This window comes from Oryctolagus cuniculus, chromosome 7, assembly GCF_964237555.1.
Source record: "Oryctolagus cuniculus chromosome 7, mOryCun1.1, whole genome shotgun sequence".
Classification (NCBI taxonomy): domain Eukaryota; kingdom Metazoa; phylum Chordata; class Mammalia; order Lagomorpha; family Leporidae; genus Oryctolagus; species Oryctolagus cuniculus.
The window spans coordinates 84,336,380-84,363,622 of NC_091438.1; the positions used below are offsets into that span (position 1 = coordinate 84,336,380).

Consider the following 27,243-nt stretch of genomic DNA (forward strand, 5'->3'; position numbering starts at 1 on the left):
ATAGATATTGGCTGCCTATGCATTTTAGAATGAGAAATTCTCCAGATGTTTACATGGGAAGCCCCAGCCTTACAATTCTATTTTTTTTTTATAATTTAGATAAAAGATTCATGTCTAAACCCAAATAATACAAGTAGCAGTTAACATTGCTAGTGCTCCTGCTTGCTAGAGGTGCAGCCTCCCAACAGTTGTGTGCAGGCACACTGGGTCGCTCGCTTTTACCGATGAGGACGCTAAAGCAGACAGGGGGCGTGAAACCCTGCAGTTGCCCAGGGAATGTGCTCTTCCTCTACGCAGGAAGCGCTCAGCCCCCACACAGCTGCACTCCCTAATCTTTACCCATGACTTTTAGTTAACTTTATCTTGCTGATTTTAGTCTGTTTACCAATTTGTCATTTAAAGGGGGAGTAGAGAGAGGTCACTCAAGGATGATTCTGATTGCCATGCTCACACCAAGAGAAGTGGCAGATGCTGCTTCCGCTTCTTTTATTTATTTTTTAAATATTTATTTATTTGAAAGTGACAGGGAGAAGAGACATAAAAAGAGAAACAGATTTTTCATTCACTAGTTAATTCTCCAAATGGTTGCAGTAGCTAGGGCTGGGCCAGGCTGGAGCCAGGAGCCAGGAACTCCATCCTGGTCTCCCACATGAGTGGCAGGGGCCAAGCATTTTGGACCATCTTCAACTGCCTTTGCAGGCACATCAGTAATAGGTTGGATCAGAAGCAAAGCAGCTGGCTCTTGAAATGGCCCCCTGAAACTGGATGCTAGTATCTCCAGTGGTGGCTTAATCAGCAGGACAACAATGCTGACCCCATGAATGCTTCTTAAGTAGCACACATGCCTTTCCTTGGTCCCCATCCACAGATCCCAGCCTGGGTCCTCTGTTTACCACAAGCTGCCTGTGGGTACTTGCTAGACTGGGAGCTCCAGGGTGTAGAGAGCAGGCTTTATGCAGGCCAGAGTCCGATCAGTTCTTGGCATACATTTGCTAATTGAAGAACTTATTCCAGCCCTGATTCTAAATTTATTTATTTAATTTCATTTAATTTATTTTCATTTGCAACAGCTAATATTGTTCTCATTTTATTTGAAAAGTGGAGAGTCAGAGAGAGAGAGAGAGAGAGAGAGAGAATCTTCTGTCCACTGGTTCACTCCCCAGATGCCTACAACAGCAGGGCTGGGCCAAGCCAAAACCTTAAGCCTAGAACTTAGTGCAGGTCTCTCATGTGGGTGGCAGGGACTCAAGTACCTGAGCCATCACCTGTTGCCTCCCAGGATGCGCGTTAGCAGGAAGCTGGAATTGGAAACAGATCTGAAACTTGAACTCAGGCACTTTGATACAGGATGCAGGTGTCCCAAGTAGCATTTTACCTGCTGCACCCATTCTATGACTTGTACACCCCTCTTTCTAAGTTTAGATGGTTGGGGCCAGCGCTATGGCGTATGGGTTAAGCTGCCACCTGCAGTGCCAGCTTGTTGGAGTCCTGGCTGCTCTACTTCCTATCCAGCTCCCTGTTAATACGCCTGGGAAAGCAGTGGAAGATGGCCCAAGTGCTTGGGCTCCTGCACACATGTGAGAGACCCATATGAAGTTCCTGGCTCCTGGCTTTAGCCTGGTCCAGCCCTGGCCATTGTAGCCATTTGGGGAGTGAACTAGCATGTGGAAGATCTCCCTCTCTGTCTCTCCCTTTGTAATTCTGACTTTCAAATAAATACATACAATTTTTTTTTTTTGTAAAGAGTTTAGATGGCTAAGAAAGACTGATTGCTTCACATGAAAAAAAAATCACTCAGCTTCCAGGTAACCGGGGCATTGCTGGATCAATTATTCCGCTAGGGAAGTGGTCAGACTGATTCCAAAGATAGCTCAGAGATCCTTATTCTGGGAACATGCTGTTATCTCATTCTCAGAATGAGTCACAGTCTCTAGATGCAGGCTAAAATCTATGGGCTTTGATAGATACAACCACAAAACTATGGGTAGTCCTCCTGAGGAGCCTGCATCACAATCACAGAGGAAAAGCAATGAGGTGCTTTGCCCAGGGAAGGCGCTTCAAAGGGCCCTTCCTAACAGCTGTCCCAGATTGCGCTGGCTGCTACACTGCTGTCCTTTACCTAACCCTAAAGGCAAGATAAAGAAGCAATGAATCAGGCCTGTGCCGCAGCTCACTGGGCTAATCCTCTGCCTGTGGCGCCGGCACGCCAGGTTCTAGTCCCGGTTGCTCCTCTTCTAGTCCAGCTCTCTGCTGTGGCCCGGGAGTGCAGTGGAGGATGGCCCAAGTGCTTGGGCCCTGCACCCCATGGGAGACCAGGAGGGAGCACCTGGCTCCTAGGTTTCCCAAGTGGATGGAGGTACCCAAGTGCTCAAGCCATCTTCTGTGGCCTTACAGGGTGCATCAGCAGGACGCTGGATTGCAAGTAGAGTAGTTGGGACTCAAGCCGGTACTCTGATGTGGGATATGGCGTCCCAGGGGTGCTCCAACATCCACCCCCACAATTGGCATCTTTTTATTTTATTTTAAGATTTATTTATTTACTTGAAAGTCAAAGTTACACAGAGAGAAGGAGAGGCAGAGAGAGAGACAGAGAGAGAGAGAGAGAGAGAGAGGTCTTCTATCCGCTAGTTCACACCCCAGATGGCTGCAATGGCCAGAGCTGTGCCGATCTGAAGCCAGGAGCCAGGAGCTTCTTCCAGGTCTCCCATGTGGGTGCAAGGGCCTTAGCACTTGGGCCATCTTCTACTGCTTTCCCAGGCCCTAGCAGAGAGCTGGATCGGAAGTGGAGCAGCCAGGACTCAAACTGGCACCCATATGGGATGCCAGCACTACAGTCAGCAGCTTTACCTGCTACGCTACAGCGCCGGCCCCAACAACTGGCATCTCACCTATTATGCCACATGCCTGCCCTGAGCATGTTGCTTAATTCCCACATATCTGTGGATTTCCCGGTTTTCATTATTTCTGGTTTCATGAAATTCTGGTTGGAATGGATGTTGGTATTAAATTTGGCCATAAGTGTTCTATTCTGGAGAATGTTTTATGTGTGCTTGAGGAGACCGTGCGTTCTACTGCCGTAGGGGGAATGTGTGTTTGATAGGTTCAGTGCTCTAGTGTTGTTCAAGTCCTCTGTTTCCTTATTGATCTTATGTCTGGTTAATCTATTCATTATTCAAAGGGGGGCTATTTAAATCTCTTACGAATATGCCACTGTGTGTATCTCCCTTTAATCGTCAGCATTTGCTCTCTGTATTTGTATACTTCTGCTGTTAGGTGCATCTATATTATAATTGTTATATCTTTCTGGTGAAATGACCCTTTTACCCTCTCTTAATGTTTTTTGTCTCTTGTGTCAGCAAAGTTTATTTTGTCCAGTAACAATGTGACTTCTGTTGCTCTCTTTTGGTTACCCCCTTTTTTTTTTCTTTTTAAAAATTTATTTATTTACTTGAAAGGCAGAGTGACAGAGAGGGAGGGGCAGAGAAAAAGATTCTCCATTGACTGGTTCACTCCCTAAATGCACAAAACAGCCAGAGAGGGGCAAGGCAAAAGCCAGGAGCCAGGAATTCCATCTGGGTCTCCCCCATAGGTGGCAGGGACGTAAGTGCTTGGGCCATCCTCTGCTGCTTCCACAGTGCATTAGCAGGGAGCTGAATTGGAAGCAGAGTAGCCAGGACTTGAACTGGCACTCTGATAAGGAATACAGCATCTCCAGTGACCTTTGCGTCACACACCTATCACTGTTCGGTTACTCTTTGACCAAAGCAATTACCGTAAGTGTATTTTCATACACTCATATCTATATTTCATATTACTATCTAGTGCCCTTTTGTTTTAAATTGAAGGACTTCCTTTAGTGATTCTTGTAACGCAGGTTTTGTACTGAGGTACTCCCTCAACTTTTGTTTATCTGGGGAGATACTTATTTTCTCTTCAGTTTAGAATGACAGTTTTGTGGGTTAGAATATTTTTAGATGGAAGCTTTTTTGCCTTTCAGCACTTTTAATGTATCATTCAACTCCCTTCTGACTTGTAAGTTACTGCTAATAAATTTGCTTCTAATTTTATGGTAGCTATCTTGTGTGTGACAAGTCACTTTTCTCTTGCTGCTTTTAAGATTCGCTGGCTTTTGATGGTTTGATTATAATGTGTCCTGATGAGAGAATCCATGGATTCATCTTAGTTGATCTCCTTTAAGTTTCTTGAATTTGCATGTCGGTTTCCTCCCTCACATTTGGGAAGTTTTTGGCCATTATTTATAATGAATCCTCTACCCTACTCCCTCTCATTTCTCCTTTTGAGATTCTCCTAACATTTCTGTTGGTTCACTTAATGATGTTGCACAAGTTTTTAGACTTTCTTCACTTCTGTCCTTTGACAATAATTTCAAATGATCTTTGAATTTGTTGATGGTTTCTTCTGCTTGTCTGATGTTGATCCTTTCCAGTAAATTTTAAATTTAGTTACTGTATTCTTCATCTCCAGACCAACTGCTTATTTTGCATAATTCTTTTTGTTGATGTTCTCATATTTTTATTGAATAATTTTCCTGATTTAACTTAGTTCTATTGTAGTGTCTTGAGCTTCTTTAAGATTATTATTTTCATTGTGATCTCCAATTTTAAGGTCAATTTTTGGAATTTTACTTTATTTTTTAAAAAGGATTTATTTCTCTTAAAAGTGATTTATATAAATAAAATATGACAAAGACACACACAGAGAGAGGTAGAGGTCTTCCATCTGTTGGTTCACTCTGGAAATGTCTACAACAGCTGGGACTGGGCCAGGGAGAAGCCAGGACCAGAAATTCCATCTAGGTCTCCTACGTGGGTATGAGGGTCTCAAGTACTTAAGCCTTTATCCGCTGCCTTCCAGGTGCATTATCAGAAATCTGAGTTGGAAGTAGAGAAATTGGGACTTGAACTGAAATGGCATGTGGGCATTCCAGGTTGGGGCTTAAGCCACTGTACACCCACAATACCCATCCCATTTTTATTCTTTTCATTGTTCCTTGTTTCTTCATGTGCAGTGTGTAGTTTTTGCTGTGAATTGTGCATTTAAAAACATTCACTTTTCCAGTCTTTACAGGAGAAGGTCTTCATACACAGGAAGACCTTCACAATAACCTGGTTGAGATTCTGGGGCCTTTGAATTCTTCTGTGAGAATGCATCGTGTCTCTTGCTTGTGGCTCTAGTTTCTTAATTAGAAAGGTTTACAGGTTCCTTTTTCAGGAATTGAGTCTCTTGCTCCTTTTGGTATCTACCTGCAGTACTGCAGGCTGACTGTGGCCGCAACAAGCTGTTGATCTCTTATGAGCTCTGAGGCCCATAGTCATTCAAAATATGCTGGTTTGTTCAGTACCATGTGCCAGGCATGTGACTGAGAACCCAAACCTTTAGCCACTGTGTGGTTTGTTTTTAGCACAGATTTAGCACAGATAATAGTTGCAAGTATATGTACTCTGTGTCTTGCCTATCTAACTGAAAGCTCTGTAGCTTGTTCTCTAGTGTGTCCTGGCACCCAGACTAGGGTTCGGTTTCATCAGAGCCCAGTAGATACTTGTGGAGTAAATAATGACATATGTAGTGCAATGGGAAGAACAGTCATCAGGAATCAGAGTTTGTTACTTGGCCACTGACCAATTAGTGACTTCAGATAGGTCAGTTGACTCCAAGTGCAGCAGTTTTTGCATCTGAAAAATGAGAATTAAATTATCATGGGAATTCACTGCAATTGCATGGGAAATTATATTATAAACTGTACTCCTTTGTAAATGTCAGCTATGATGGCTTCTTAAACTTGATGGGCAACTGCTACGTGCTTCTTTCCATTTCCAAAAGACAAGCAAGGTAGAGGCTATGACCAGAAAAATTCAGTTCCTGCCTATGCTGACGAGGCCTCCAGAGTAGGCCTGAAATTCTTAGACCATGAGAACATGTAGCTGACAAAAAAGTCTGATGGGAAGGTAGCTGAAAGGCCCATTTTCTCCTCTAAGAGCTCTGTTTGGGGTGTGAAACTCAGTGTGTCCATGTGGGTCTGATGGGATAAGTCTGGGGACAAAGCGATGTGAGTAGACAGTACTGGGACAGAATCAGAGAGCAGGATGAAAGAGCTGTGAGTCCACTGTCTGCTCATTCATACAGAGGAGCGCTCAGAGGGACAGCTGAGGTCTCTACTCCCTGCTCTTGTCCACATCTGTCTGACCACATGCCTCTGCCTGCTGTCCAGGATGGCTGAAAGCCCAAGATGAACAGTAACTGTGAGGAATGATGTGATTGATTGGGCCTGTCCTGAGTGATTGCGAAAAGTAAGGAAATGAAAAAAAAATCATAGAGAAAAACCTTGATTCTGGTCATGTAAAACCTAGAGGTGGGGCCGGTGCTGTGGCGTAGCAGATAAAGCCACTTGCCTGCAGTGCTGGCATCCCATATAGGCGCTGGTTCAAGTCCTGGCTGCTCCACTTATGACCCGGCTCTCTGCTGTGGCCTGGGAAAGCAGTGGAAGATGGCCCAAGGACTTCATGAACATTTAGGATTGGATCAAACAGGTTCTTCTCAACGTCTGTTCCTATAGTCCCACCCATAAATACCACATGGCCATCTGCCTCCCGTGTGGGAGATCCAGAGGAGGTCCCTGGCTCCTGGCTTCAGACTGGCACAGCTCCGACTGTTGCAGCCATCTGGGGAGTGAACCAGCGGATGGAAGACCTTTCTTTCTCTCTCTCTCTCTCTCTCTCTCTCTCTACCTTTCAAATAAATAAATAAATCTTAAAAAAAAAAAACAAAACAAAACTAGATGTAAGGAGAGTCCTATCTAGTAGTGATGATGGCCACATCCCATAGTGGAGTACCTGGGTTCAGTTCCTGGCTCTGGCTCCTCACTGCAGCTTCCTGCTAATGCAGACCCTGGGAGGGCGGCAACAGTGATGGCTCAGGTAGTTGGGTGCCTGCAAAGCATGTGGGAGACTTGGATTGAGTTCCTGGCTCCTGGCTTTGACTCAGGCCGGGTTCTGGAGCTTGCAGTTGTTTATAAGGCAAACCAGCAAATTGGAGCTCTCTTGCAGGGAAGACTGAAAAGCAGACAGGGGTACAATCTCAAGACAGCAAGATGGCTGATTCCCCATACTAAAATACTTATCAGGGGAGGGCATTTCCTCCCCACTTTTTAGCAGTGAATTTCAGTGACCCATGGACTCATGTAAGGTCACACAGTATTCAGTGTCAAAACCCTGAGCGGTCTGCTCACTGGGGTCCCAATCCTGACATTCGCTTCTTTTGTAGATCTCACTGTCTGAATATGTTCTTTCTTTAAAAACAGCTGGAGACAGATCGTGAGCATGAACAGACACAAATATGGATTTCTTCACAGTGGGGGAAAAGGCAGACTCCACACAAGTACATGAGGTATAGAGATACTAATGGCCTATTAGGATCGCACAGTTCTGGCAATGTCTTACCACCTGGACTTTAATGATTGCAATTAGTTATCCACCCTGGGCTGGCCCTGGGAAAAGCTGCCAGGTGCAGTCCTGCCCTGTAAGAAACCACTTTGCTGCCAAAGAGAAAAAGCTTGGTTTTTTGCCACTAAATTTGTAGCGGGAGAAGCAGTTCTTTCTAATGGGTCTGGAATCTGAACTTTCACAAAAGGCACCTATCTCCCCAACTTTCTCATATGTCTTCATCTGTTCTATTGACTCTCTTTGATGGACTATAGCAGCAGGCGCTGCAAAGTGCTTTTTAATACTTTAGTAAACAGTTGAGAGAGAAACCTCATTACAGATAAAGTGAGAAGTGAAGCTGGACAGCCCATTTATCTTACTCAAGATGATATAAGGGCCATTGTTCAATTAGGCTAAAATAAAATCTCTCGTGTTTCCTTCCTAATGTCTTGTTTGAGGGCAGAGGAATGGGGGCGGGGGAAGCGCGTGGCAGGATGAGTAAGCTGCTGAAATATTGCCCGAGAATGTGACAACAGAATGTGACCGGCCTCGGGGGAGGGAACGGGACTCCAGCAGCTGCTCCTTGATTTCTGTCAGCAGGAAGCGGGGGCGTGAAGCAGACAGGGATCCATCCTCGGTCCTGGCCCTGCCCTGGGCCCAGGAAATCTTATTTGAGTGCCTCGGAAGGGAAAAGGGATCGGGGAGGCAGATGGCCATGTGGTATTTATGGGTGGGACTATAAGAACAGACGTTGAGAAGAATCTGTTTGATCCAATCCTAAAGTGTTCATGAAGATTGTTTTTTTTTTAAAGATTTTATTTATTTTTTATTTATTTGAGAGGTAGAGTTACACACAGAGAGAGGGAGAGACAGAGAGAAAGGCCTTCCATTTGCTGGTTCACTCCCCAAATGGCTGCAACGGCCAGAGCTGAGCCAATCCGAAGCCAGGAGCCAGGAGCTTCTTCCGGGTCTCCCACGTAGGTGCAGGGGCCCAAGGACTTGGGCCATCTTCTACTGCTTTCCCAGGCCATAGCAGAGTTCTGGATCAGAAGAGGAGCAGCTGGGACATGACCTGGTGCCTGTAAGCGACGCTGGCCCTGCAGGAGGAGGGTTAGCCTACTATGCCACAGCGCCGGCTGCAAAGATGGTTCTTTAGCTGTTAATCATAGCAGTGTGTTTTACTCCCCATTGTTTCGTTTTGCTGTGAAGGAAGAAACATGTTGGGTGGGGCACAGGAGTTGGGAGACCCTGGTGGCAATGGAGGAGGAAAAGGAGCTTGCCTTGTTGCTCATAGTTTGCACCTGGCTCTTTCTCAGCCCACTCTGCTGGTTAATGAGATACTTTATTTATTTTTTCTTGGATGCACAGTTATTCTTCAAAGATGGGAGAAAATCCCATTTTTGACATCTAGACTGTTAACCAGTCCAGCTCTTTGCTAGGATGTAACTTTTCTCCACTTTGTTTGAATCACATCAAATTTACCCTGAGAGATCCAATATATTGAAAAACAAAACAAAACCCAAAGCAATGAAAACTGAAGGCCAAAGTTCTGACTCATTTCTTTGATGTTTTGGACTGTCTAGGTACAAAACTCCTCCCTGCCCTCAGGCGCTAATGCAGTTTTCTCTAGGACATCCATCCCTAGCCATAACCGGCATTCTACTCTTCGCACTAGGATTCTTGCGTTTTTAAAGAAAGTTTTTAAAAACAGGAAACAGGAACAGTATGTTCACTCTTAAAACTTTTCTGTCAGCCTTAGAGGCTATTGCCAAATAGCAACTTGATTCAGTTCCTCTGATGAGGTCATTAAAATAAGAAGATTTTACTTCCTCAAACCCTTCTTCCTGTGCACAGGAGAACAGAGCACCCTGGGGTTGGAGGGCAGCAGCTTCCCTGTGTGCTGGGCCACAGGACAGTGAGGATGGCACTACGGTCTCCACGTCAAAGCCTTCGTCTGTGATCGCCTGTCTGCCCCAGGTCTGGCACTCTCAAGTCCTCAGGAAAGTGGGAGAACACTTCAGAAAATACAGAATGAAAATCCAGACTTGACTTGTGCTATGGTAAATAACTGGTCTCTGGTTCCCAGGACTGAGCCCCTCTGCGTGTTAACTTACCAGGAATGCACCATGAAGCAACTCTAAGAGGCTGCCGGGAAGTTATTCAGGCAGTATTAGATTCTGAAGTGAGAATTCAACTTGGCTGCTTGTTGGGGAGGCTGGAGCTGGGCTCAAGACCCAGAGGGTGGAGCCAGGTGGCCAACTTCCAAAGCTTCCTTTAGCTGCTTTTAGAGTTCAGACAAGTTTACAGTCCTTTTCTAAGGCCTCCAGCAGCCTGAATCCCTAGGAAGGGAATAGTAGCCATCTTCGTTGCAATTACGTAGATGACTTATGGTACATCTTGTTTCTGCATTCACCAACCCACCCTTAAATTACCATGTGGTTCCAGACACCTGTGTAACAGGAAGAAGTGCCCAAGTCAGGGGTTTGCTTTTCAGAGGGAAAAAGGGGAGAAGCTAAAATAAGTTTGTGGAGCTTCTCTGTTCAAAAAGTTTAGAATCCACTATGGAAATAAAGTGAAAATAACCCACAGTTAATATAGGACACAAAGCTGAGAGGAATTGAGTGTATGGCCTTGATGGATTCTCTGAAACCTGGTATGTGGCTCAGAAAGTTGGCAAGTTCAGTTTTCCATACACCTTACTATGGAGCGGGACTGTGGGTCTCCCTGTGGACACCTCCAGGCAGCCATCTTCAACCCAAAGGGCATACCTTCCCTTTGAGGAATAGGTGAATTTCTACAAGACCTTTCAATGAACTGTAAGAGGATTAATTTCTAGATTCTCAATTTCCAACTACACTCTTTCCTAACATTGATTTGCCAAGTCTGTGTTTGTTTGATTCTTCCCAAATTCTCTTTTAAATCTTCTTTACCAAGGAAAGACAAATCTCTCTCCCATCCTAAATCTTATTAATGTGCATTGCTCCAGTAAACCAAACAATGGGACAATTCTAGGATGTCATGCCCCTGTAGGGTGTCCCAGGGGTACAGGCAGGAAATATTGAGGGAAGTGGTCCCTTATTTCACCCAAGAGATAGTCTTGGCAAAGCTCTGAGGATTTCTCTATTCGTCCATCCATCTGTCCATCTCTGAGTTAGAATTTAAAAATGAAATGGTTGTCAGAGGGGTAAGTGTCAGAGGGATAGGTTATTTGAATTGAAAAATCAAAGCAGGATTTTTTCTGATAGAAAGCAAGTCAGATTGGATAATTGGTTTAACACTGAGAACTGAGTTTTCCAAGTTACATAGTACATTTAAAAAATCTATTTATTTCTTTGCTAAGTAGAGTTACAGACAGAGAGAGGGTGGGGAGAAAGAGAGAGAGAGAGAGAGAGAGAGAGAGAGAGAGAGAGAGAAAGGTCTTCCACCCACTGGTTCACTCCCCAAATGGCTGCAACTGCTGGAGCTGGGCTGATCAGAAGCCAGGAGCCAGGAGCTTCTTCTGGGTCACCCACATGGATGCAAGGGCCTAAGCACTTAGGCATCATCTTCCACTGATTTCTCAGGTCATTAGCAAAGAGCTGGGTGGGAAGAGGAACAGCCAGGACATGAACCTGCATGTCCCATATGGGATGCTGGTGCCTAGGCAGAGGCTTAGCCTATTACACCACAGTGCTGGCCTAAGTGGATATATTTTATAAATAGAATAATCAAGATTTACAGCTCTATAATTTTTAAAACTTTATTTATTTGAAAGGCAAGAGTGACAGAGAGAGAGAGAGGGAGAGACAGATAGATAGATATAGGTCTTCCATTCACTAGTTCGCTCCCCAAATTCCCACAAGAGCTCAGACTATGAAGGGCTGAAGCCAGGAGGCAGGAACTCCATCTGTGTCTCCCACGTAGGTGGCAGCAATCTAAGTACTTCTGCCTCCCAGTCACATAAGCAGGAAGCTGGATTGGAAGTGGAGGCAGGACTTGATCCCAGGCACTCCCATGTGGGACGCAGGTTTCCAGGCATAGGTTTAACCCACAATATCACAACGCCCACCCCTACAGCTCCAAGATTCTGACAAAAAATACTCTCAGAGCCCATAGGCACCACAGACCATGTTGGAAATTTTAGAATTCACATTTTGAGTGTCAGTTTAAAATTCTGCAGGATGCATATGAATTATTTTTAAAATGTTAAGGTAATATGCAAGAAAACATGAAGATATCTGCTCTTAAGATTCATAAAGGACTAGGTTAGGCTGGAGCACTCTGAAGAGGATTCTTGAAGTGCAAGGCCAGAGAAGGGTGTTAGAGGAGGGTAGGATGGGTCAAAGAGAAGAGGCAATGTGGCCATTCATTCAGAGCCAACAGCAAGTGCAAGGACTTCTACAGATGTGTCCAGGGAAGAGACAGTACCATGACCAGCCTCACCTTAGGACAAGAACCAATGGCAGGGGCTGCTGCTGCCGGCATTGCTGGCATCCCATATGAGTCCCAGCTGCTCCACTTCCAATCCAGCTCCCTGCTAATGTGCCTGGAAAGACAGTGGAGAATGGCCCAAGTACTTGGACACCTGCTGCCCATATTGGCAATCCAGATGGAGTTCCTGTCTCCTGCCTTTGGCCTGGCCTCACCCTGGATGTTTGGCCATTTGGGGAGTGAACCAGTGGATAACAGATTTCTCTCTGTCTCTCTCTCTCACTCTGCCTTTCAAATAAATAAAATAAATCTTAAAAAATAAAAGAACCAATGGCGTTGCAGGGAAAAGAACTTTGGTCTTCTATCTCAGCCTGAAAAGAGTATCTTCCTTGATGGGGAGCAAAAGGCGGGCAGATTGGACAGATGAATGGGTAATGAGGCAGGTGAGATAGCCTCATGTAGGAACCTCATGAACAGAGCAGGATTTAATCAGTGTTAATGCCGCTCACTTCCTCTAAGAACGGTGTTCTGTTCTTCACGGATTGTCATGAAAACGATGTCCATTCTTCTACTACAGGATGTTTTCTTCCCTCTTGTGGCAATTATCTGCTCACATGTTACTTGGTGAACTCTTCAGAAAAAAACTGATTATGTCTTATTATCTTTGGAACCCCAGTCCCTAGCACATCTTTCCTTAGGTGACAAAATCTTAATAAACTTTTTATTGATGAACTGAAGAGGGATAAAATGGGAAAAAGGACAATACCGCTATGCAGTCCTAGGTACCAGGGACTCCTAGTCATTAAGGTAACCCTCACTTGAAGGATGGGTATCATTTTTGTGGTCCACAACTCAATAGCAGTTATAAAATCAATTTAGTGGATCATGACTCTCATTAAAGTAAGAGAGCAGAACAGTATAATATGATTAATTTTTATGTTCCATTGTGTGTAACTGTGGGTGTGCATGTGAGTTTTTGTGCTTGGTCTTACTGTAAATTACATTTCTCACTGTGGGTCTAAGGGAAAAGCTTTGAAGAACACCATACAACACTCTGTTGCCAACACAAGGTAGCAATAGGGCTGCTGGAAAGTAAGGGTGCAGTGGCACAGACACTTCAAAGCAAGAGTAGACAGGACCTGATAATTGATTTGCTCTGAGAATTCATTGAGAAAGGCCTTCAAAGTCTAGAACCTGGGACATTAGAAGAATATGGGGGTAGCACTGTGGTGTAGTGGGTAAAGCTGCTGTCTGCAGTGCTGACATCCCATATGGGCACTTGTTTGAGTCCCAGCTGCCCAACTTCTGATCCAGCTCTCTGCTAATGTGTCTGGGGAAGCACTGAAGGGTGATCCAAGTACTTGAGTCCCTGTACCCTGTACCTGGAAGAAGCTCCTGGTTCCTGACTTCAACCTGGCACAGCTCTGGTTGTTGTGGCCATTTGGGGAATGAACCAGTGGATCGAAGATCTCTGTTTCTCCTTTTCTTTGTAACTCTACCTTTCCAATAATTCTTAATAAAAAGGAAAAAGAATATGGGTACCATTGTTATAAACATTAACAAGGGGGGTTGTAGCAGACACTAATGCTGCTCTCAGCAGCCCAGGGTAGGTTTGCTATGGGCAAATGGTAAGCTTGCCCTTCTTGGACCTTCTGTGTGGGTAGCATCATGTGGCAGTGAGGCCATTGCATTGGTGTGGGAGGGATGTGTGTCACTTCCAGGCTGGCATGTCCCTCCAGACCCTCCCATTCCCCTGCATGGCATGTGGCAAGATTTGAAATTGTGGTCGCTCTGTCAGTCTGGAGCCCGGAGAGAGGAGATTTGGAGCAGAGTGTTTTGGCCAACCCATAGTGGAAATGCATCATGAGCAAGAAACGAACATTTGCTATTTCTGTTGAGGGGGGCAGTGCTGGTGGAGGACAGACTTCTTTTTTACATTAGTGAATGGGAAGGGAGCAGCGTGTAGCTCGGAGCGGCTGCTGAGGAAGCTCTAGGCTGGAGTAGGGTAAGAGCTATAGGATGAAGGGTATAGGAATTGAGAGTCCAGGGAGCTTCGTTATCCAGTAGCTCTAGACCCAGACGTGTCACAAATGTGGGAATTTTGTTCTATCTCTTTCCATATTCTATCTCTTTTTTGGATCCTTGGCTGGGGCTGTTCTTGGGCGAATTGCCTTCCTTCCTGTGGTAGTAGAATAAGGGCCCCCAAAAGGTGTCCAGGCCTTAATGTACCCTATGAATGTATTATTTTACAATTACAAAAGCGATTTTATAGATGTCAATAATGGTCAACATTTGAGATGAGAAGGTTATACCAGACTGTTCAGGGCCCAGTCTGATCACGTAAGCCCTTAAAACAAAGAACCAGAGCTGGCAACGTGAAAAGGATTTTGGTTTTGCAGACCAAGGGTGGGGCCAGTGCTGTGGCATAGCAGGTAAAGCCGCCGCCTGCAGTGCCAGCATCCCATAGGGGTGCTGGTTCGAGTCCCAGCTGCTCCGCTTCCGATCCAGCTCTCTGCTATGGCCTGGAAGAGCAGTGGAAGATGGCCCAAATCCTTGGGCCCCTGCACCCATGTAGAAGATAGTCCAAGTCAGCGGCCCTTTCTGTTACCCCAGTGTGGCCCCCAAATAAATAAATCTTAAAAAAAAAAAAAAGCAACACTTCAAAGAGACAACTTGATTTTTTTTTCTTCTTCATTTAACTCTTGGTCCACTGCAACCAGCCCAGAATATCTGAATGGACAACTTGGAAATAACACTAACAAAGGTGTTTTTCTCTTATTTGGTACTGAGGGTGCTGAAGATTACAGTTGCTGTTTTTACTGGAAAAGCCTGTGCTGTCCATGAGATTCTCATCATGGGCACTACTTACTGCACACACTGCCCTCCGTCCTCACCGCCTTGATTTTCTTCACAGGGAGCTGACTTAGGGACTCCACCATAGCTCCTAGGATGGCTCCTGAGGGTCTAGGTAATCTCATTCCCCTTACTTAGGGGAACTGCCCCACTTGATCACCTCGGGTGCGTTTCTCTGAGGCGGAGCTCCTGCTGAGGGATTACAGAGGAACGTAGCGACGTGTGAGGTGATGCCAGCGAGCAGGGCTGAGGGGACAGGAAGGTGCGCGTGGACCTTCTAGACCTGCCCGTCACGACGAAGGGTGAGACAGAAGTGCCCCTTACAGAACCAGACTGCAGAACGGACCCGTCTCCTCGGACGCAGCGCAATTTTAAGGGGAGGGAGGCGGTTCTCTGTAAGGCACTGGCGGGACGTTAGGTAGAAAGCAGAGATTTTTTGTTGTTGTTGTTGCTGTCAAGTCAGTGAGGTCAGCAAGGATCTTAATTTACTTCTTAGGCTTTGCTTAGACAAGATAATGCACTTAGTACCGCTCGGCTGGTCTCCAATGCTTGGCTGCCTCTCAAAGAGCTCTGGGGAAGGGATAGGACAGGGCGTTCCCAGGCAGCCTTATCAGCACCAGACAGTACTCAGACTGCAGTCTCGATTGTGTGTGCGCCCTTTTGCGAAACCTTTCAAAGGCTGCGTCTGCTTACTGAGAGCCATTAGCCGGGAGATCCCACGAGGCAGCTTGCGGGGTGGCTGGGCGTCCCGCCCTGAGAGCACCCCGGTCGTGAGGCAGATTTCCCTCTTCACGGTCTCTCACCGCGGCTTCCATCACGGGTGCAGGCAGTCACCCCATCTGGGTGGCGGGAGCGGCACTTCTTACGCTCACAGACAGCCTTTCTCAGGGAGGGCTCCTCCTCTGAACCACATCACACACACATCGATCTGAGGGACTATTTTTTTTTCAATCCTTCTGAGAACAGTACATAGCTAGTGCCGTTCTTGGTGTGGGAGAGGAGTTGATTCATGAGATGAATGGCCAGGACAGCAGGGGTCAGTTATTTCATGGAATTCTGGTTCATTTCCTCAGTGAGTTTACTGAGTGCCTACTACATGCCAGGTACTCTTACAGGTCCTGGATATACAGAAGTGAACAAAAGAGTTTATATTCTAGTGGAGAATTCAGATTTAGGATAAATACAAAGAATATACACGCTGGACCCCAGGTCTTGAAGAAAAGATGGTATTTGCATTGTAGGAGGGAAGGAGAGGTCATTTAATAGGATCTGGGGATGCCAGGTTGTATGGACATGGATCTGAGACCTACTGCTTTCTGCCCCTCCCTGCAGAGAGAAGGGCTGTAGGGGCAGGCTCCCCCTGACCCTGACCACCGAACCTCATAGTCCCTGGTCTCTGAACACATGCCTTTTTGTCCATCGGCCCATGGTCAGACTCATTTTTAGGGACAGATGGTCCTGGAATCAGATGTTACCCAGAATGAGACTTGGAATTTGGTGATAGGACTGGGGAAATTGACCACTGGAATGGGGACACCCACTTATACAGTGTGGTATGATATTTTTTAGCAAAGATTTATTTATTCAGAGGCAGAGCTACAGAGAGAGAGAGAGGGAGGGAGATATCTATAGATATCTGTATCTCTATCTATATATGTAGATAGATATCTCTCTATATAAATATAAATATAGATCTCTATATATGCATATCTATATATATAGATAGGTACAGATATATAGATATACATATATATTGAGAGAGATCCCCCATCCACTGGTTCACTCCCCAAATGGCTGCAACAGCCTGGTTGGACCAGAGTGAAGCCAGGAGCCAGAATCTTCTTCTGGGTCCCCCACATGGGTGCAGTGGCCCAAGGACCTGAACGGTCTTCCACTGCTTTCCCAGGCACAGAAGCAGGGAGTTGGATCAGAAGTGGAGCAGCCGGGACTTGAACTGGTGTCCATATAGGAGTCTGGTGTTGCAGGTGGTGGCTTCACCTGCTATGCCACAGCGCTGAGCCCGGTGTGGTATGATTGAGGGCCGTGAGGGGGACTTCCACTCAGACTCCCTTCCCAGAGCTTTTTATGTGGCTGAGTGCTAGCCTTCCCTATTCCTTTGGCTTAAGGTAGAAGCTCTGAAACATTCTGTTTACAGCATGCTTAGTGTTTCACTGCTTTATTTATGACTCTTGTAGGCCAAAGAAAGATTTGATGGTTTTGTTTCTCAAGGAGGTATGTCCAAACAACTTCATCATGGGTCTGCCAGATGTCTCTGTGTTTCCCTCAAAAGCCTAAAAATGTCCCGCAGCGACCCTGTGGGTTTGCGATGGGATGCTGAGCATATGCCTGTCCCTGTGGGCTCAGGACATACAAAGCCTTATTAAGGCATAAATGGTCCTTATCAGGGATAACTCATCGTCCGCCCTCAGTGCCACATGCCTCCATCTGCTGCAGTGGAGAGGGAGCTGAGCTGATAGAAACAGGAGACAGGGTGGTTCTGTTTGAGTGGAGGGGAAAGGGGAGAAAGGCCAGGTTACAAAGGGCTATGGGAGTCAGATGGACCTATGAGGGGAAGAGGCTGCCTGGGATGACAGGGGATGTCATGATTAGTGAGGGGAATACGAGGCACCGAGCCCGGCGGGGGAGCCTTCAGACCTGCAGCAGGGAAAGAAAAGCAGTAGGCGATGAAATGGATGCAAGTTACCTTCCCTGGAGGGTCTGCAGCCTCCAGTGTGTTCCCGGGTGTGGAAGCCATGGTGAAGGCTGACTCAGTCTCCTTGTTGAACTGGTGTTTTGATGACCTTGAACTAACTAGCTTTCTTTCTTCCTCTCTCTCTCTCTCTCTCTTTCTTTTTAAGATTTATTTATTTATTTGAAAGGCAGCGACACAGAGAGAGAGAGAGAGAGAGAGAGAGAGAGAGGTCTTCTATCTGCTGATTCACTCCCCAAATAGCCACAACAGCAGAGCTGCCCTGATCCGAAGCCAGGAGTCAGGTCTCCCAGCAGGTGCAGGGGCCCAAGCACTTGGGTCATCCTCCACTGCTTTTCTAGGCCATAGCAGAGAGCTGGATCAGAAATGGAACAGCTGGGACTTGAACTGGTGCCCTTATGGAATGCAGGCACTGCAGGTGGCAGCTTTACTCTCTATGCCACAGCACCAGACTCGGCCTTGAGCTTTCAAAAATGCCCCCCTCTCTGCCTTACCTGCCCCACCTCCAGTGTGTATTCCAGGGCAGGTAGAACAGATCTCTCACTTTCTACACCAACGTTTGCCGGCCCCTCCCTCGGCGTGTTGCCCAGGTGCGAGGGCTGGATGAGTAGTCTCTGCCTTTATGGCCATCTTCCCTGAAGACCTCAGGATCTCCCTGTTTCTTTCTCTCTAGCACCAGAGTTCTGGTTCACCTGGCTTTCTGGGACTAGGGTCTGTTGATGAACTCTGTCCCTTATATTCTCTTTGTACCTGGACCGTTCATTTCCTTCCCCTGACTCATGTCATAGGGAGAACCTGAGTGAGAACTACAAAGTCAAAGGCTGCGAGATACACCCAAATATTTATGTATTTCTAAGAAAGAAAAAAGGTTGCCATTCATAGCTAGCTATAACATTGATTTTAAAATATATGTTATCTTTTGAAATGATAGAATGTTAGGGCTGGCGCTGCAGCGCAGCAGGTTAACGCCCTGGCCTGAAGCGCCAGAATCCCATGTGGGCGCCAGTTCTAGTCCCGGCTGCTCCTCTTCCAATCCAGCTCTCTGCTATGGCCTGAGAAAGCAGTAGAAGATGGCCCAAGTTCTTGGGTCCCTACACCCATGTGGGAGACCCAGAAGAAGCTCCTGGCTTCAGATTGGCGCAGCTCCAGCTAATGTGGCCATCTGGGGAATGAACCACTGGATGGAAGACCTCTCCCTCTTTCTCTATCTCTCTCTGTGACTCTTTCAAATAAATAAAATAAATCTTAAAAAGAAAAAAAAAAAAGAAATGTTAGAATGTGCAAGCAAGGCAAGATGTGTCTTAGAAAGCATAAAAGATGGTAACACTGAGTTAGCATCTGTCATGATCAGACATTCAGCGAGGCACTGTTTACGTTGTCCCATTAACCCCTTCCTTCTGCATCTACTCCTAATGATCTGTCTCTGCACGACTAAGACAGATTGAGATCCTTTCTGCACCACCAGTAGACTGAAGGCCTCGTGTGGGTTTCTCTGAGGCGGAGCTCGTGCTGAGGGATTACAGAGGAGCGTAGTGACGTGTGAGGTGATGCCAGCGAGCAGGGCTGAGGGGACAGGAAGGTGTGAGTGAAGAAGGGGAAGCCAACTGAGTGTGGGGTTCACTGCCTCAGACTCCAAAGGCTCTGCAGGGGCAGCTGATGCCTAAGGACAGCTTCTAGACCTGCCCGTCATGGCTTGGAAGGCTGGGCAATTGTCTAGCAGATCCTGTTCTCCTTTCTAATTTTTTGAAAAAGGATTTGTTTATCTATTTGAAAGGCAGAGCTACAGAGGCAGAGAGAGAGAGAGAGAGAGAGGTCTTCCATCCACTGGTTCACTCCCCAAATGGCTGCAACAGCTGGAACTGTGCCAATCTGAAGCCAGAAGCCTGGAGCTTCTTCCGGGTCTCCCACATGGGTGCAGAGGCCCAAGGACATGGGCCATCTTCTACTGCTTTCTCAGGCCATAGCAGAGAGCTGGATCGAAAGTGGAGCAGCTGGGACGAGAACCAGTGCCCATATGGGATGCCAGCACTGTAGGCAGTGACTTTACCTGCTACGCCTCAGCGCTGGCCCTCCTCTTCTCCTCTGGTGGACAGCTGCTCCTGGGGGCTTCAACTACTCTCTCTTCCTGGCCCAATCTGAGTGTGGCCTGAGAGGGCTCCTGTAGTTTAGGAGGAAGTTCTGAGGGGGAAGAACAAAGGCAGGGGACACTTGAAGTGAGACTCTGTCACAGCTGCACCTGGGCCTGAGGGGCTGGGATGCAGGGTGACAAAGCCACCTGCCGCATCTGCCAGGGAATGGGAGTGGGCTTGAGACTTGTCTGTGGTGAGGTAGTTCCTGAGACGCGTTTCCACAATTTGTGCAGGAGTGGGATGAATCACAGGGCTTGGGCTGTCCAGTTTTAGCCTCGGCTTTGGATGTTCCTGGGCAGGGCTCTCCCCTCCTAGGGCACCAGCTGTCCCCTCTGCTGAGTGAGGGCAGTGGACCGCACAGGGGCCGAGGAGCCCATTTTCAATATTCCGCCGCTTGACCCCACCTTTCCATGGAGCACAGTACACTGGCTGTGAGTTTCAGCACCAGCCGCTTTGCTGCCCACCCCCTTCCCTTCTTCAACAGCTTCTCAAAGGCCACAGGGATGCTGATGAGCAGGGCTGGCTTTGTGTATTTGTCTGACTACACCAGACAAATCTGACTCCACTTTAAAACACAGAACTCAAACTTTCTTCTTTCTTTAATCCAGTCATTCATTCAGTAAAAATTTTATTGAATGCCTACCACATGTCATGCACCATGGTCAACTCTGGTATAGGGCAAAAAAAAAAAAAAAAAAAAAAAAAAGTTCTGTTCTTTTGCAACTTGCATTCCAGTGGAGAAGGACACAAAATAAATAATTAAACCAGCAGTGAGAGAGATAAGTGCTATGAAGAAGAGAAAAACAGGGTAAGAGCTAGGAAGTGCTGGGCGCTATTTTCTACAGAATGCAAGCTAGTGGCGAGCAGGGTCTTCATTCATGACTTCAGAAGAGGCAGAGAGAGAGGTCTTCCATCCGATGGTTCACTCCCCAGTTCGCTAATCTGGAGCCAGGAGCCAGGAGTCAGGAACTTCTTCCAGGTCTCCCACATGGGTTCAGGGGCCCAAGGACTTGGGCTATCTTCCACTGCTTTCCCAGGCCACAGCAGAGAGCTGGCTTGTAAGTGGAGCAGCCAGGACTTGAACTGTGCCCATACAGGATGCCACTGCTGCAGGCTGTGGATTTACCCACTGCTCCACAGCTCCAGCCCCCTCTTTTACTACTACCTCCCTCCATCCCCCCACCTCTGGCTAAAGTCTCATGTGGCAGGGTGCAGATAGGTGTGACAGTATCTTCAACTCCCCATGCTCTTCTTATAATATGACTTGGATATTCCTTCCATCGAGATATGGTGTCTGTGTTCCCTCATATCGAATCAGTGGGTTTGTGGTTTTGGAAAAAGTGACATTTAGTGACACCTAAGGTTAGTCTTAAAAGGAGATGCAGCAAGCAGCAGGGTCTCAACACAGCCAAGTTCATGGCAACATTATTCATAACAGCCAAGCGGTGGAGGCAGCCAAAACGTCCAACGACAGATGAGCAGATAAAGAAAATGCGGCACGTGCATATAATATGATGTTATTCAGCCTTACAAAGGAAGGAGATCCTTCCACCATCTGCAGCACCAATGAACGTTGGGGGCATTGGGCTGGGTGAAGTGGGCCAGTCTCAGAAAGAGAGGTGCAGCCTGGTTCCACTTTCATGAGAAACCTCAAGTAATCGAATTCATAGAAACAGAAAGTAGAATAGTGGTTTGCAGGGGTTTGGGGTAAGGGCGAGTAGGAAATTCTTTAAGTGGTATAGAGTTTCTTTCTGCAAGGTGAGAAAGTTCTGGAGATTGGTTGTACAGCCATTTGCATACTACTGAGGTCCACACTTAGACGTGGTGAAGGTGGAAAATGTGGGGTGTGTGTGTGTGTGTGTGTGTGTTTTAACCTCAATTGAAAAACAAGATTATGTAGTTTCTGCTCTGCTCACTATAAAATTTCCACCAGAGTCCTGAGCTGGGATGGAAGTGCACCACCTACTCTGAGGTCACCGTGTAGAGGTACCACATGAAACAGCCCTGACTATCGGAACAGAGAGAGGCGCCTGGCCATCCCCCAACTTCTCAGGCATGACCTGACCACAGCCTCGGGAGAGACACTGCACCAGAGCTGCCCAGCCACATTCTTCTCAAATTCCTGATCAGAGAAGCCTTGAGAGGTGATGGAGAACTGTTTTTTGAAGCCACGACAATTGGGCTTAATCTATCACACAGCAATAGGTAGCAAGACATCTCACCTCAACCTCCAGGTCAATCCTGACCATAGGCAGAAAGGAATTAAGTAGCACTAGCCTGCCACTGTGCAGTGGCTGGTGGTCAAAGCTCTTTCACATAAGGGCTCTGTGTCACCACGGTGTCCATTATAGTCTCTTCCTCCAGGAGAATGTTTGGTGTATTGCAAACATTGTGCACCTTTTTACTAAGTGCCTACTATGTGTTGATGACTCTGTTAGAAGTAAAAGAAGTCTAAGGTAAGCTCATTGCTCTCAGGGAATGTAATCCAGAGACAAACATCGAACATACAAACAAAGTGTGGTTCAATGAAAAAAAAGGACCAGGCATGCTTAGATAGACTTAACACAGGGGCATAATTTCTACTGGAGAGAGTCATGGCAGGGGTTTCTGAGGAAGTGACATTTACGTTGAGACTGGATGAGAAGGCATTATTGGGCTTGGGAAGAGTACAGGAAAGAGTATTTTAAGCCAAGGAAATAGCCCATATGAAGGCCTTGAAGCCAAAAAGAACTTGCTGTGTCATATGCTTGATAAATATGTCTTTGCCCGGGCATGCTGCAGGTCTGCTGCACAGGTCTCTCCTCCTGTTTGAACTAGTGCTACCTGGGAGGTTCTTCTCATGGCACTGGCAGAAACCCAAGAGGGCAAGCCCAGCTCTACAAACACCTGCTGAGCCCCTGTCTTTCACACCTGTTGTTATGGTTTGGATGTGCTTTGTCCCTAAAAGGTTCATGTGCTCAAGGTTGGAACTCAAGAGGATGATATCGAAAGGTAGTGTGACTTTGAGACGTGGGGCCTGATGGGAGATGATTGGATCAGGACTGTCCTTGTGTAGGGGTTGATGCTGGTCTCACAAAGTGCATTGGTTCTCAGGGAAGCAGAGCAGTCCCAAAAGAGCAGGTTATTATAAAGGAAGGCAGCGGTTCCTCCCTGGTGTCTTGTTTCCTTCCTCGCCTTGCGACTTCATGCTCTTGCTTATGTTCCTGCCATGAGGCCTTCACCAGAAGCCCACACCAGGGCTATGCTCCTGGACCTCAGACTTGGGAGCTAAATGAATGCCTTTCTAACGTACCCAGTCTCAGGTATGCTGTCATAGCAACATAAGCCACAAGAAGACACCCACTAACCTCCTAGGGCCAAGCCCACCACCCACTGGGCACAGGAGGCCCCTGCTCTGATGGAGGGAGAGGAGACCGTGGTGGGTGCTGTGTGTCTGTTGCTTATCTCATAGCTTCTACTGGCGTGCCTGTTGCCTGGGCCCTCACTTTCGATCTGTTCATTGCCTTTGTGGGTTACCCAGACACCAGCTAAACTGCTCCAGCACCTCGAGCTGGTTGTGCTCCCTCTCCTGCCCCCTCCAACCACTCACACTGGCCATGTCAATGCCTTTTTGATTCTTCATTCTCATCTGTCTGCCCCATTCCACAGCGCTTAACCGCCTTGCCAGCTGTATCCGGCTATGACAAGAAGATCTGATGAAAATGTAGGGTGCTGGAAAAATCATTTCATGGAGATAAATTAAAGTTGCCGAGGCTGATTAAAATGTGGAAGAAGAATTGAATTGGAACAGGATAATAAAACTCACTTATCTTATAGGGTTGCCATGAAAATTAGCTAGTCAGTATTCATGGCTTGAACACAAAAGAAAAAATTGTTATCGATTTACGTATAATGTCTCTGTTGTGTCTTCCAAAAGCCATCTCAGCTAATATATAACAGAGGATGGACAAACCAAATGTTTAGGCTGCATCCATCTTGGCTTTTTTTTTTTTTGGCCCATCAAGGATGACATCAGTGGTGGTGAAGATAGCAACAATTCTCTTGGCAGCAGGAGGGAAGAGCAGAGAGGGCTGGCTCTGGACCTAGACGTTTTAAAGAATTGCAGTGTAGCTCGTAAAACACCATTGCAAGCATAAAGGATGGCTCATTAGATTTCTGATGAAAAACTCCAAGGGGCATCTGCTTCCCTGCTCTGTGCTCGCCCACGCCCGTCACCATTAGGGACCATTTTTAGAGTAAATTATGGCCTGTTTTCAGTCTGGTTACTCTGGGCCCGCTTGGCTCGGCAGCCATCTTTCCTCCTGCCCGTCCATGTCCCCCCCTGCCTTTCAGAGCTTCCTAGCCCTGAGCCCTGAGCATCCAGAGGTGGACACAGAGAAGCAGGCCTGTGGCCCATTTGTAGGCCTCTCGATGGTGATGCTGGTGAAAGGTTTGAGGGCAAAGCAGGCTGCATGATGGCTCTCAGTGGCAGGTCTAGGGACGGGGGCACACCTGCCTCCCTCCGTGCTGACCTTCTCATTGTCTTTCAGAAGTTGGGGCTTGTGTCAGTCAAAGGCCCTGTGATGGAGTGATGGCGGTCACGACCACAATGGGATCTAGGGAGTGACTGATCAGCTCCATGCAAAGTACTTTGGAGAAACGATCTCGTTTGGTTCCCATGGAGACGATGGAGGTGGGACATGTGCGGTCCTAATTTCTCCCCACAAGGTCATGGCTGAGAGCAGCCATGGCAACTGTGTGAGAAAGATCGAGAAGCCTGCTCCTTCTCCAGGACAAGCTGCTCCATCATCTCTGCCCCACTGATGCCTTTCTTTCCTCTGCGCACTCCTCTTCTGGACCCGGGCTTGTATGGTGGCCCTGTCACACAGGTTCTCGTCTCCCCTCTGTGAAGGGGCCACCAGGGCTCCGGGGCAGCCACTCCCCACCTGCTTGTGCAATTTCCATGTGTGTATTATGGGTGCTGTCCATGCAGCAGAGCCTCTGGCCAGCCTCACTCCTGACTCCCAGCAGCTCCGCACCCACTGAGGTCCCACAGTGCCGCAGCTAGGGGGCACCAGCCTTGGATCCAGCCTGCTAGGGCTCCGTTTCTGCTTCAATCACTTATCACCTCTGTGGCCTTGGAAAGTCACGTGACTTCAGCAAGCTTCTGTTTCTTGAGACTGATAACCGTGCATGTTGCCTGGAACTGTTGTGAAGGTCAAATGGTGAGTGCTTAATAAATACATCATCCCTCATTGTTGGGACCCCAGGCAAATCTGTGAATACTCGAGTCCCTTATATAAAATCATGCAATATTTGCATATAGCCTATGCTTTAGACATTATCTCTGGGCTACTTACAATACCTAATATGAAATTCTTTAAGTAGCTGTGACATTGTATGGTTTAGGGAATAAAGACAAGGAAAAAAGTGTGTCATACTCAGAACAGACATGATTTTTTTTTCAAATGTTTTCCATGCATAGTTGGCTGAATCTGCCAATGTGGAACCAGCAGCTGCAGAATGTTGCTTATACTCACTATGATTATTTTCTACTATGTGCTTGTCATTGCTCTGGGACTTGAGGGTCTTGAAGAAGTCTGAGAAATTCTCGGCTCTTCAGCAATTCTACACTATTCTGGGTTCTGCTGCACATTAATCCACAGGCACATCAGAACTGAAGTAGCATTTGGTGCACTGACCATATATGGGAGCCTCAGCATGGCTTTTGGTTGGTGAACATCCTCTGTATTTCAGCCCTTGGCTCTCAAAAGGCCTTGTAGGAAAGCTACTGAGAGAGCTGTGTAGACAGGATTCAGAACAGGAGCAGTGTTCATTTCCTAAGGGAAGGATGAGGCTGGTGCCCCTACTTGCCCTGATAGCCAGGGTTCTCAGCCCATTGGATGTTCCACTGTAATGGGCACCCACTTGGGTTTAAGGACCCAGAGAAAAGGAAACCTCTTTCCTGGAATAGCCCCAGCAGGCAGGAACCCTCAAACCATGCGTGGCTGTTTTTCTCTACACATGTCTGTGGCTGCACTCTATGCTGATTGTAGAGAATTGTCCACCCCTCTTCATTCTACACAGTAGTCAGGTGTGTGGTATGACAGTTCACTGAGGCGTCTTGGTAGATGTTGAGAGCCTGTTTTTTTTTTTTTTTTGTTTGTTTGTTTGTTTGTTTTTTGACAGGCAGGGTTAGACAGTGAGAGAGACAGACAGAGAAAGGTCTTCCTTTCCATTGGTTCACCACCCAAATGGCCGCTAAAGCTGGTGTGTTGCGCCTGGCGCACTGCACCTAGCACACTGTGCCTATCTGACGATCTGAAGCCAGGAGCCAGGTGCTTCTCCTGGTCTTCCATGGGGTGCAGGGCCCAAGCACCTGGCCCATCCTCCATTGCCTTCCCGGGCCACAGCAGAGAGCTGGACTGGAAGAGCAACTGGGACAGAATCGGGCGCCCCAACCAGGACTAGAATCCAGGGTGCCGGCACCGCAGGCGGAGGGTTAGCCAAGTGAGCCACGGCGCCAGAGAGCCTGGCTTTTGAAAGAGGAAGACCTGGGTTCAAGTCTAGACTCTAGCATCCTACCAGGGCTGTGATTTCAGAGCCTTCTGTTCTTCGCCAGTTAAGGGTGGTACTTACCTCACAGGCTGTTATGAGATGATGCATGTAAATCACTCTTAGCACAGTGCCTGGTATGTAGTAGGTGCTTAACTCATAATATGATTTCCTTTGTTCTCTGCAATTGCAAGTTCTCTGTGGACAGGACTTTTGGGTGAGAGGAACCTGGGAAAGCGGCAGGGAAGATGCAAAGGAATCCCTGTGTCGCCACTCTGTCCATTACCAACGTCCAAGGTCAGTGATGTGAAGCCGTCAAACTAACCAGTGACCACACATGGAAGATGGTTTCTCAACTGTGGTGAGTTTTTAATATATTTATATGGCTGCTAAGAGCAAGTATCTGGGACAATACTAATATTTTTCCATTACCAAACTAAAGGGATTTTTTTTCGGCCTTAGAAAGTACTTTGGGGAAACAATCTCATTGGTTCCCTTGGAGACTGTGGAGGTGGGACGTACATGGCCCTAATTTTCCCACACAAGGTCATGGCTGACAGCAGCCATGGCAACTGTGCAGGAAAGAACGAATAACCTGCTTGTTCTCCAAGATGAGACGCTACTTCATCTCTGCTCCATTGATGCCTTTCTTTCCAGAGAGCCTTCCTTTTCCGGATCCGGGTCTTAGAATGTAGAATGTAGGCACCATTGGTGTATACATATTCTTTAATTTAGGGAACTACAAGGGTACTTCAAAAAGTTCATAATAATGGAATTAAGATGTTTAATGTGTTGCAAAAATTAAATCCATGTTTAGTTTTTTCACAATACACATTTTCCATGAACATGTTTAAAAGAGATTTATTTATTTATTTGAAATATCACAGTTAGAGAGAGAGAGGGTTGATCTTCTATCCACTGGTTCACTCCCCAGATGGCTACAAAAGCCAGGGCCGGGCCAGGCTGAAGGCAGGAGCCAGGAGCTTCTTCTAGGTCTCCCACGTGGGCGTAGGGGGCCAAGCACTTGAGCCATCTTCCACTGCTTTTCTCAGGCCATTAGCACGGAGTTGGATCAGAAATGAAGCAGCTGGGAAACGCATTGGTGCCCATACAGGGTGCTGGCGTTGTAGGTGGCAGCTTCCCTGCTTTGCCCCAATGCTGGCCCCTC

The 27,243-nt window shown here is 47.0% G+C and overlaps 2 long non-coding RNA genes across 3 annotated transcripts in view; one reads left to right on the forward strand and one right to left on the reverse strand.

Moving 5' to 3' along the window:
- The window catches only part of LOC127493591 (uncharacterized), a 77,543-nt gene that overhangs the window by 39,273 nt on the left and 11,027 nt on the right, over window positions 1–27,243 (forward strand). The window contains exons 2-4 of one of the 2 annotated variants that reach the window (XR_011390596.1): window positions 9,294–9,499; window positions 21,475–24,745; window positions 26,270–26,436. This is a non-coding gene — a long non-coding RNA (uncharacterized lncRNA). Of the gene's footprint in view, window positions 1–9,293; window positions 9,500–21,474; window positions 24,746–26,269; window positions 26,437–27,243 lie in introns of those variants that run through there. The other variant, XR_007923997.2, reaches the window with a different exon arrangement.
- Window positions 8,238–9,639, reverse strand: LOC138850619 (uncharacterized). Its single transcript, XR_011390597.1, has 2 exons — window positions 9,554–9,639; window positions 8,238–8,536 (listed from the first exon to the last, which is right to left on the reverse strand). It is a non-coding gene; the product is annotated as an uncharacterized lncRNA (long non-coding RNA).